This window comes from Haliotis cracherodii, unplaced genomic scaffold (genome assembly GCF_022045235.1).
Source record: "Haliotis cracherodii isolate W230 unplaced genomic scaffold, xgHalCrac1.p SCAF_3, whole genome shotgun sequence".
Lineage (NCBI taxonomy): Eukaryota > Metazoa > Mollusca > Gastropoda > Lepetellida > Haliotidae > Haliotis > Haliotis cracherodii.
The window spans coordinates 16,940,303-16,951,917 of record NW_027266286.1 but is presented as its reverse complement, the minus strand read 5'-3'; the positions used below and the strand labels follow the sequence as shown (position 1 = coordinate 16,951,917).

At 43.6% G+C, this 11,615-nt stretch overlaps 1 pseudogene; it reads right to left on the bottom strand.

Annotated features, from left to right (window-relative positions):
- Positions 1-5,303: 5,303 nt before the first annotated feature.
- On the bottom strand, positions 5,304-8,607 carry LOC139475040 (uncharacterized; annotated as a pseudogene).
- Positions 8,608-11,615: the final 3,008 nt, after the last annotated feature.

Genomic DNA, 11,615 nt, shown 5'->3' with positions numbered 1-11,615 from the left:
TCTCCAAGACGTGGACCAGCTGAAAACAGGTCGGACACCTGTGAATCGATTGACAGGCGCTGGGTTTTCTCTCTGACGGTGACTGGAGATGTTGGGTGTAACACTGTTGATTTGGGAACCAACGTTGACATGTCAAGCAAGGGATCCCGTGCTCTTCCTTGGGTCCGCAATAGCTAGAGTGGAGGCAGCGGCGGCAACAGTATTGTTTGGTGCAGGGATGGAGTTCAGGATAGTCGTGACGTTGGTCGCAGCGTTCGCAGTAATGGTTAGACGCATAAAAAGCTGGCATGGAAGTGGTGACATCGTAGTGCTGATCATGATGGTATAAATGCATCACGTTGGCGTTGGATGGAGCCTCATCACACTTGTACAACAGTCTCTGGTCCACCTCTTGACTGTAGACTTTCAGTTGATAATTCAGGTGGGCCAAGTCCCACGCGTGCTAGGTCGGCCAGGCCTTGACAGGGACCTTCAGGCAGGCCAAGGCTTCGAAACAAATCCCGTGCCCATATGCCTTGAACGTCGACTCGATCCGTTCTCGTCAGTCTCATTTGCTGGTTGGTCCATTCTTGGGTCAGAGGGTTGGGCTTCTCCCTTCTAGCCTGCGTCTGTTGATAAAAGTCATCGATCAAATAAAGCCGGCAGTTCAATGGGAACGCGGTCCGGTGGTACGGTGTCCAAGTAGTCTGGGTTGAAAGTCAAACGATAGGTATGGTTAGCAGTTCTTAACCGCCTGGAGCGTGTGGTGTCTTTCCTCTCCAAACGATAGTGTGTACTCTGCTTGTCCGTCATGATGGCGATGAGTGCCTGATGAACGTCAGCCCTTCCTTTATATACACAAACAAGACGATCTATTTATAGAAGGTCTCTGATTGGTCGAAAATCTGACCAATCAGAAGTCAGCACCCGAGCCGAGCTGTGCTTTCTCTCCCCAAACCAAACACAACGGTCGGACCAATTTGGAAAACTGAGGCTCAGTCCAGGCATCGAAACGGATCCATCGGCGTGTCGCGTTTTGGAGCCATCAAAACAGGAGCCCTTTCGATCCACTCTAAAAGTTGAAAAAATGAATTGTGTTGTGTTTTTATGATGGAGAAATCAGCATGCTCAGCCCAGGGAGAAAAAAACAGGATAAAAAATGGTTACCCATCAGAAGCTTGGGTTGTCGTCCAATGAGGAAACAGGGTGACAGTGTCTTAAATAGGATAGACACTCTCTTGTCATCACTTTTCCTATGAAAAAGAAACACAAGGGTCGGGCCAGTTTGGAAAACCGAGGTGAAAGTCGGACGCCGGAACGGACAAATCAGAGCGCAGCGTGTTGGACCAATCAAAACAGGGACCATTTCGATCGCTCCCTGCATTCCTTCATGTCTGTGCCTGTCGATTCACCTTTAGAAATTCAGGCAACACCTTTAGAATTCCACACCATGATCGTAGTGCTGAGGTGGTCGCCACTCACCCACTGTTACTTAAACGAACGATTGTCCTTGTGCTACAATACGACCGCCTTGTGGAACAAAACCTCACATATCACAGTTTACAATCACATCATCATAGTCGATGACGTCATTTGTGGAATGTTGTAGCAAGATCTTTCGCCGATGTGGTGTCAACCTAGCAACAAAGTGGCTGGGTTAACGACTGTGTATAATAACTTTGATAAACCCGTCTCAGTGAGCTATCATATCCACATGCCATCGACACCCACCCTGCTTGCTTTGCCAACACAAACAACAACAACATTCCAAAAGAACCCACACCCTCCCCCTCGTCCTATTGGAGGCACACGCCTACGCGTGACACCACAATTGTACGTCTCAAAATAATGAAATAGAATAAATATTTTGGTATGTATGGTGGTGTACACGAGTGAAAGACCACGTGTGCCTGGAGACAAGAGTCAAACACCACGTATCTCTCTCTCTCTCTCTCTCTCTCTCTCTCTCTCTCTCTCTCTCTCTCTCTTACAAAATACTAAATATGATAAATATCCTTTGGATCATTGTGTGTTTGAGGACACGCATGACATCACGTTTACATGGCAACATGAAGTACATCACGTGTGCATGGAAACACACGAAGTACATGACGTTTGCATGGAGACACGAGTGACAGTACACAGGTCAACCTACACGAGTGCCGACTCCTCAGCGTGGATGAACGAATGACAACGTCATCATCCTATGGATCAACGTGCGTTTGTCGTCACGCGTAGCACCATGTTTGCTTGGAGACACGAAATACATCACGTAAGCATATACCTACATCACGTTCACGTCTGTGCCTGTCGTTTCACCCTAAGAATTCCACACCATGATCGTAGCGCTAAGGTGATCGCCACTCACCGACTTTTAACTTAGACGAACAACTGCCATCGTGGGCTACAATACACGATCGCCTTGTGGAACGAGACCTTGCACCTCAAAGTTTACAAACATATCACCATACCCGATGACATGATTTGTGACATGTTGTTGCAAAATCCTTCGCCGATATGACGTCAACCTAGCAACAAAGTGGCAGAGCCGTCGACTGTGTATAATAACTTTGATAAGCTCGTCTCAGTGAGCTATCATCTCCACATGCCATCGCCACCCACCCACCAAAACAAAACAAATCAAAGAACCCGACTCCCTTCCCACCTTACTCCCTCCCCCTCCTCCTCCTCCCTCCTTCCCCTCCGCCGCCGCCGCCACCACCACTTCTATTGTTAGAACAACAACAAAAAAGATTTTAGACGCGCTTCTTTCAATGTCGATCCTGTTCACCTTTTACGAGCGCTTCTCTGGGTTTTCCCCCTCCTCACCGGGAACGGATGTGACGCCCTCTTGGAGGTGCGCACGTCACCGGAAACGGATGTGCCGCCATATTTGATGCGCTGCGCGCATGCGCAGTCACGTGACCAAACCGAAACCGGAAGTGACGTAATAAGACCAACCGACCAATCAGAAGCCAGAAGTCCACGGTGCGCGGCAAGTTCCACTCAAAGGTCCATGCTTGTCGCTGTCAAGACCCGCTTGCAGACGTTTTTAAAGCGGATGTGGGGTATGTTATGTGACCTTTTGAGGACTCGCCGTATAGGATCATCCCGTCCTCCATGCGACAGCAGTGGCCGAGCCAACAAAATCGGCGCTGTAGGAACAGGGTTGCCCAATTCAGCAGCCATGCCACCCAACCCTTCTCCGCGGTGAAAAAAATCCATAGGTATTGGAGATGTTGCAGGAACTGACGGAAGGGTGTTGAAGACAACCGCTTGAAGGACACCGACCCGGGATTTGTTGTGGGAGTTTAGAAGGCAGCGGATGTTTGGAATGAGAAGAGCAGCCAACCAAGGCTGACGAGCCACCTCTGTCCGAGGCGTCCAGTGTTAAGGCGACAGATAGCCACCTTTCGAACCTTTCCTGTCAGTTTTGCTACATGAAGGCCAGGAGTTGGACTTGGCTGTCAGGGGCTATTGGAGGCCGACGCTGTTGGGGCATTTGGTTGACATTGGGAGATTTTCCTGGGTTAGAGTTGATCTTCCGCAACCAATGCTTGTCGTAAGAGGCCAGTACCGTGATTCAGATTCAGGCTCCCTGACACGCACACACAGTCATCACAAGGAAATAAATGGTATACAACCGAAAAAGAATTAATTATATATTGTAGTTGTACAATACATGGTACTCTAGTTAAGAACAGATAGTTATATATTTAACACGAGAATCCTGTCAATAAAGTGGTATTCAGTCACACAATAATCTCACAAACAGATAGTAATGACAATTAAAAACGTCTTTTAGAATATAATCAGAAGGGAGCTGACTCGTCTTTCATTTGTACTGATTTACAGGCAAATCAAATGCTTGTCGTAAATGGTAGAATAACAATCCTGAATAAATGGATTTAACCAGAAACAGTTGACAGGTGTTAAGGAACCCATAAAATACACCGGGCGGTCGGGTAGCCTAGTGTTTAAAGCGTTCGCTCGTCACGCCGAAGACCAGGGTTCGAGTCCGACATGAGTACAATGTGTGAAGCCCATATCTGGTGTCCCCCGCCGTGATATTATTGGAATATTGCTAAAAGCGGCGCAAAACCATACTCACTCACTTACTCATAAAATACACGCGGCCAATTCCTAATCGTTATAATGTCGGTGAAGCATGGGACACGCGGATGCTAACCCCCACGGCTTGGGGTGGATGCTGCAAGAAAAGGCATCATAAATTACGTCGTCATTCCTGATTTAAACAAATATTCAAATTACATATGCGCGCCTCCCGTGAAGATTCCGGGTCAGAATTGGTCTTCAGCAACCCGTGTTCGTCGAAAGAGACGACTAACAGGATCGGGTGGTCAGGCTCGCTGACTTGGTTGATGCATGTCATCTTATACCAAATGCGTAGGTCGATGCTCATGATGTCAATCACTGAATTGTCTGATCCAGATTCGATTATTTACAGACCTCCGTCATATAGCTGTAATATTGATGAAGGCGGCTTTAAGCAAAAACAACAACACACAAACATGTGTGCGCATCGTCTAGCAGGCCACAAATGTACCAGGACTCTGCTATATAACCGAGGATAAAACAGAAATGCTTCATATAAATCTCGGATGGATGACTTTAATGGATTTGTCATATTTATCCATGTGGATGTTTCACGCCACAGTCGGCACTTTTCCAGCTTTATCGTGGAGGGTTGTTAATTATCGAATTATACCGCCAATGCACACCAGTGGTTGATATGAGTAATATCCCACATCACTGGGTACGTTTACACGCAGTCCTTCAAGTTGCGGTGCTTGACCACCTGATCCAATTTTAATCGACACTTACAAGAAAAAGGGTTCGAGCCACTGCGAGGGCCTGTGCTTACCCGGGTCCCTACGGAGCTGCATAAATCGTAGCTGTAATAGCATGACTAAAAGCATATACCGCTTTAAATCAATTTAGTATCCTAATCGTGTTTTTACCGTATATCATGATTGGCATTTCTTGCAGCTTTTAACTGACACTCCTCACTACTCGGTCATCAATAGACTTAACGATAACTATATGACCATAGAGACACAACACTGAGCGCATTCAAATATTTATTCATTCATAAACATCAATTGCATAGTCAGTTTAGATTATACAACGTGATTCAGATACACTAACAATTAACATTTCCGAAAATTAAAATTACATGTAACATATTGACTGTGGATAGTTCTTGGACAGTTCTTGGAGTCGAAGGATGGAACGACGTTACACTGCAGAGAAGATTTTTTTGGTTGTGCGTTTTTATGGTTTGGAGAGGGGGTGGAGGCTCTTTAAACACTTGCAAACCACTGTATTTCAGCGCGTTCACTCGTTCGACCTTTGTTGACGTGTTCTCCAACAACCCAGTTTGAAGTGAGAACAAACCCAGTTGTAGTGATCAGCTTGAAGGACCATTGTGGTGATTGGTTAAGCTCAAACTCATCACAGGATGTCTGGTTATCTCTCAGTGCCCGAACAATCTGTGCTGCAACATTTGGAGTGGGTCCCAAGGCAAGATTGTCTGCTTTGTGATACCGGAATCCGGGATCGTCGGGCAGTTTGAACGCTACCCTAATGTCCGCTCCGTCTTCGACAGCATTTCTGACATCCAAGGCTGACCCTTTAACGACTGTGCCATCCGTCAACAAGTGAAACAATAAACACCATTTCCTTGTGTCAACGTACCAAGTCATCTCCTGTCTGTCAATTGTGTAGCCTAGTGGGCTGGCTGAAGATGATCCGACGAGGGGGCGATATGTTCGAACAGCTCCAGTCGTTCCCAGAACTCTAAACTCCCAGTTCAAGTCACTTTCAAACGTTTTGGAGTCAGTTCTAGCCAATGCAGACATACTTTGGACTGCCACGTGCTTCTCTGTGAGCCTTATGCTCTCTGCTCCAACTATCGTATCACCGAACTTCACACGAACATTGTGTCCAGCTTTGATGAGAAGTTTCAGGATGTACCTCGTCCACAATGAATCTGAGCCCAGACCGCTATAGGTATGAACTGGAACCCAACAAGGATCCACAAACCAGTCAGTGTCCACTTTATCCCGAGACTGGCCTCTTGGTGTGTGAGAGCCCAAACTCCACCTGGACATATCCCGAGTACCAGCTGTGTTGAGGATCAAAAACCACCAGTAGGCATTGCCTTGAAACTCCAGATGGTTTCCTGCGACTCTCTGACTGACGCTCCAGATGTTTTGAGACACAGAAACCGACTTTCCTTTCAGAACAGCTGAAAGAAACGTGTCTACACTACCCAACTTAACAGTTCCATTTGCAAAGGTAGAGTTAACAGGTTGTTGGTAGTTCGTTTTCGAAACAAACCACTTAAAGGCAGACGTGAGCTGTGACTCACACAGGAAGGTGTTTCTGACGTAATATCTGATCGTGTGCCAGTTGCCTGTTGTGCAAATATTGGTCATCCATCAACAGGCATTTCCTTGAAATCCATTCCATCCAGATTTGCTGATATGCATTAGTGCCTGGCAGCATACAACACCATTTATGTTCTGACAGTTGTCAACTTCGGCAAAGTAATCGTTAGTGCCAAATTTTATCCTTGCGCCGTGCTTTACCGACTCCTGTAAAGCCTCTTTTCTTCCAGAAACCACGACCCCATCTTTGGCAGTTTCTAGAACTTTCACCCATCGCTTGTTGTCGTGTAAACCTACAACGATACAACAGAACCTTCTTTTACTGATGATACAAACAGATTGTTTACAAGCCATTGGTTCATTTATTGCATCCTTCTACGTTTTGGATTTGTGCTAAACTGCATACATGTGTATACCCACTAACCAAAGTACCTGTGAGTGAGTGAGTATGGTTTTACGCCGCTTTTAGCAATATTCCAGCAACATCACGGTGGGGGACACCAGAAATGGGCTTCACATATTGTACCCATGTCGGGAATCGCACCCGGGTCTTTGGCGTGGCGAGCGAACGCTTTAACCACGAGGCTACCCGATCGCCCCGACAAAGTAACTGTGAAGATCCGGGTAAGGTTAGGTCTTCAGCCACCCATGCTTGCCGTAAAAGGCGACTATGCTTGTCGTAAGAGGCGGCTAACGGGATCGGGTGGTCAGGTTCACTGACTTGGTTGATGCATGTAATAGTATCCCAACTGCGTGGATCGATGCTCATGATGTCAATCACTGGATTGTCTGGTCCAGGCTTGATTATTTACGGGCCGCCGTTATACAGCTGGAATATTGCTGAGTGCGGCGTTAAACAACAAACAAACCTGTCTATCGAATTGGAACAGTAACTATTGCTATCTGTCACAGTTATCTTCTGGAAACAATATATAGATACATGGTAGACGAAGCACTATCAAATAAGTTGATTTATCAAACGTAACCTATGTCATTAATACGACAAACATATTTCGCAGGAAAGGATATTTAAACAAATTTGACGAAGTTGAAATCGAATGTGTGATTGTTAAGGTCTTCGATATTTACGTATGGATAATTGTGGATATTGTGATTATTCTTTGGAATAGTAAATACGCATTTCAACTATTAGTGTCTAATAGTGTGCCTGAGTGTTATTTAAATACTTATCAAAATGTACCCAACACTTACATGTATATCTGTATTATTTCTATCTTTCTTTAAAATAAACTTTGTTTGAAAGGGAATGTGGGTATTTATTAAAAACTCGTTCAGAAGGTTGTATCAATCTATTTGTGAGAGGACACATCAACACCATAACACCCACTGTCATTCCACATAAACCATATTTCCACAAAGCTTTTACTTGTGGTACCATTTCGAAAAATACTTTTTAATTGTGTTCTAGCTGGAATAACTACCTGTTCGTTAAATAATCAGTCCTGTTCATCTTTAGACTGGGGCACGGGTGTCTAAGTCGTCTTAGTCCCTGCAAATCGCTGTTCCTAGGGCACACCAGGAACCTATGTTTGCGGGTTCGATTCCCGGTTCGCCCCGATTATTATTCAAGGTTTGTCAGCACCATACCCGTGCTCGTGGGTTTCACCAAAGTGGTAAACGTCTGAGACCTGCATCACTTCGGGCTTTCCTCCCACGTTAATCAAATACACCGTGGTATAATTGGAATACTGCTAAAAGCGGCGATAAACCCATCTCACTCACTCACTCATATGGAAACCTTGAAAAGTGAATGTACACTGCGTCAGTAATTCATCGGTTGGCCCAATAACAGAATAGCATACGATCTTCGAGGAATTACGGATTTTTTTCCAAGTGAATTTGTTTTATAATTTCCGAGCATTGACGAGTAACTTTTAACGTTATGGGCGATGGGCACATTATCTAGAACTCCAAGAATCCTTTATATTAACCACAGTCTTTGTTCTGGGAAAATGAACAAAAATGGAAGTTTTTCGATTTCAGTAAGTGGAGAAACAATGAAACCAGTGGATCAATTGAAACGAACCAGCCAATCAGCACGAAGCAAAACAGATAATGTATATAAAGAATCATTGATACTATTTCCTCCAATCTACAGGGCTTATCTTTACCTACATTCATCATGCTCGCCAAGTCCATGGAGATGATCCGCTGACATCAACAGTAACAGAGGCAATAGGATGGTATACTTCATAGCTTGATTCCTGCAATGAAAATACATGGATTTGTTTGTTTGCTGTTTGCTGTTCGCACTCACTATTTCAGCTAAATGACGGAGGTCTGTAAATAATCGAGTCTGGACCAGACAATCCAGTCACTAAAATCATGAGCATCAATCCACGCAATTGGGATACGATGACATGCATCAACCAAGTCAGCGAGCCTGACCATGCACCCGATCCCGTTACTCGCCTCTTACGACAAAGAAAAGAATGTACATGTATGCGACCCATACATGACTATTGTGTGATATAATATGGTTAGTATTAATTGTCATTTGAGGTGAGGTGAAATGGTATTTAACAAAGCGTCCAATATTATTGCACTTCTACATAGCAAAGTGCATGCACGTGTGTGTGTATATGTGTGTAGATACTTGTACTAGTCCAGATAAGTCAGTTTTATAGTGCTAGCCCACTTAGATACCATGCAGCAGTTTAACATGAATATCCCACTCAGAAACAGTATACTGACTCCGAGCCGATCAGTCCTTGTTTTAGCTCCTTTATGTCGAGCGCAAGGCAAGGTAACAACAAGTACCATCTTTTACAGTCTTTTGGTATGACGCGGCCGGGGAACGATTCTCCTGACCTTCCGCTCTCCGGGCAGAAGCTCTACCACTAGACCACGGAGGCGGTCACACTGGCATTTAATATCATACAATTATCAGACCCATGAAGATTCCAGGGTAGAATAGGTCTTCAGCAACCGATACTTGCCGTAAAAGGCGACTATGCTTGTCGTAAAAAGCGACTAACGGGATCGGGTGGTCAGACTGTTAAGTACTGTTCTGGAGATAGATAAGCAGGATTTAAATGTTTTATAAAGGTCGTATCTTGAACTATTTTTCAATGTAGCTCTCCATTCTTGGATAAACATATCAGATGCAACTTGTTTAAATTCACTAAGAAATGCTGTCTTATCTCCAACAGTTTGGTAAATCCAAACATATCCAAATCCATGAAGAAATAAAAGTTGTCTGATTTTAGTGACCCATGTTATTTAACCAACATTGTCGCGGTATTTCATCATTTCATAACATTTACGTGGAATACGATCAGGTGACATTTCTGTAATCTTTAACCAATAGTTTAGACCGCGTACATAAGAACAGATATATAAGGGATGTCTTCCACATTCACCATACACAATACAATTTGGGGTAGATTTGCCAACATTCAAGAATCGTGTACATGCAGTTAAGTGAATTTTTTCCAAGATGTGATATTTTTCGAGACCCCAACTCTCTGAACCATATAACAGAATTGGTTTAACTTGAGAATCAAAAAGTTTGAAGAAAACAGACGGGGAAGACACACCGAGTTTATCAAGAACAACAAATAAAGTAATGAGGGCTCTCTTAGCTCGTAGCGCAAGATCGTTGACGAGGTGATTTAGTTTCAGATTAAAAGGAAAAATGACACCAAGGTATTTATAAGTTTTTTCAACATTAATTTGTTGCCCATTTAAATACCATTTTTCCCTGGATGCAAGAGGACCCCCCTATCTAAAAACAACAATTTTCGTTTTATCTGTATTAACAGTCAGTTTCCAGGAGATGGTGTACTGAAACAATATGTCTTTTTAAATTTGAAGCCCATTAACAGTATCAGAAATTAGTTTAACATCGTCTGCGAAAAGTAATATTAGCAATTTATACATATCTGGATAAAGTTGGACACCGTGTATTACGTTTTGTTGGATTTCAAGGGACAATTCGTTGACAAAGAAACAGAAAAAGAGAGGGCTTAAAATGCAGCCTTGTTTCACACCGATAGGGCAATCAAAGTAATCAGTGACACCATTTTTGTGACGAACACATGATTTGACATTTGAATATATAGATTTTAACATTTTATACATTTTACCCCCAACTCCCGTTTTTCTCAAACAATCCCAAAGTTTACATCGATTAACACTATCAAAAGCTTTTTTGATGTCCACAAATGTAACATACAGTTTTCGCTTCCGGCATCCAAGATATGTTTGTACAATAGAATAAAGTGAAAAAATATGGTCGATAGGTGAATATGATCGTCTGAAGCCTGCCTGATTTTCTGGAATTTTATCATAAACATTAGACCAGAGCGTTAAACGGTTGTTTAAAACTATAGCAAAAACTTTACCTAAAATACTTGTCAATGAAATTGCTCTATACTTATCGCTTGTATCACCCTTCTTAAATAGGGGAACAGTGATAGATTTTGACCAAGTTGACGGAAATATATTTTTGTTGAATATGTCGTTAAAGAGAGAATGCAAAAATGGAACAGTTAAGTGTTTGGAACTCTTCATCAGTTTGGAACCGCTCACCAGGGCTACGTGCTCGACGTCCATATGTTGGACCCATACTCACTGATCGACATCGAAATGAACGTCTGCGTTGGGCCAAAAGGTATCGTGTGTGTGTCATGGTGTGGGGCAGCATCAGTCATAACCATCGAACAGAGGTCCATGATTGTCGTGGAAGAGTTAATGCCCTTTACTACAGGAATATGATATTGGCAAATCACTTCATCCCATTCTTTCATCAGCACCAGGATATGCACACCTTCCAGCAAGATAATGCAAGAGCGCACACAGCACGTGTTTCAACACAGTACCTTGCGGCCAGCCCTGTCACCCGATCTATCGCCAATTGAACATCTATGGGATTACCTGGGTCAACGCCTCTCATGTCGTCCGCAAGTACTAGAACCTGAGAGAACTTGAAGATACACTACGTCAAGAGTGGAATACCCTAGAACGCTATTCGCAAACTTATTCGATCAATGAGAAGACGTTGCATGGCCTGTGTTGCTGTCAATTGCGGACATACCAGATATTGACTTTTCATTTTAACCCTATGTGTCTTCCTTACACTGATGACGTAATTGTAATTACTGTGTGGTATTCCAGTTTCCTTTGTCGTCTTTCTTAATAATCCGTCTAAGCCTGTTCTAATCAAAATCGGTCATTGCTCAAGTTGATTTTGTAATATTT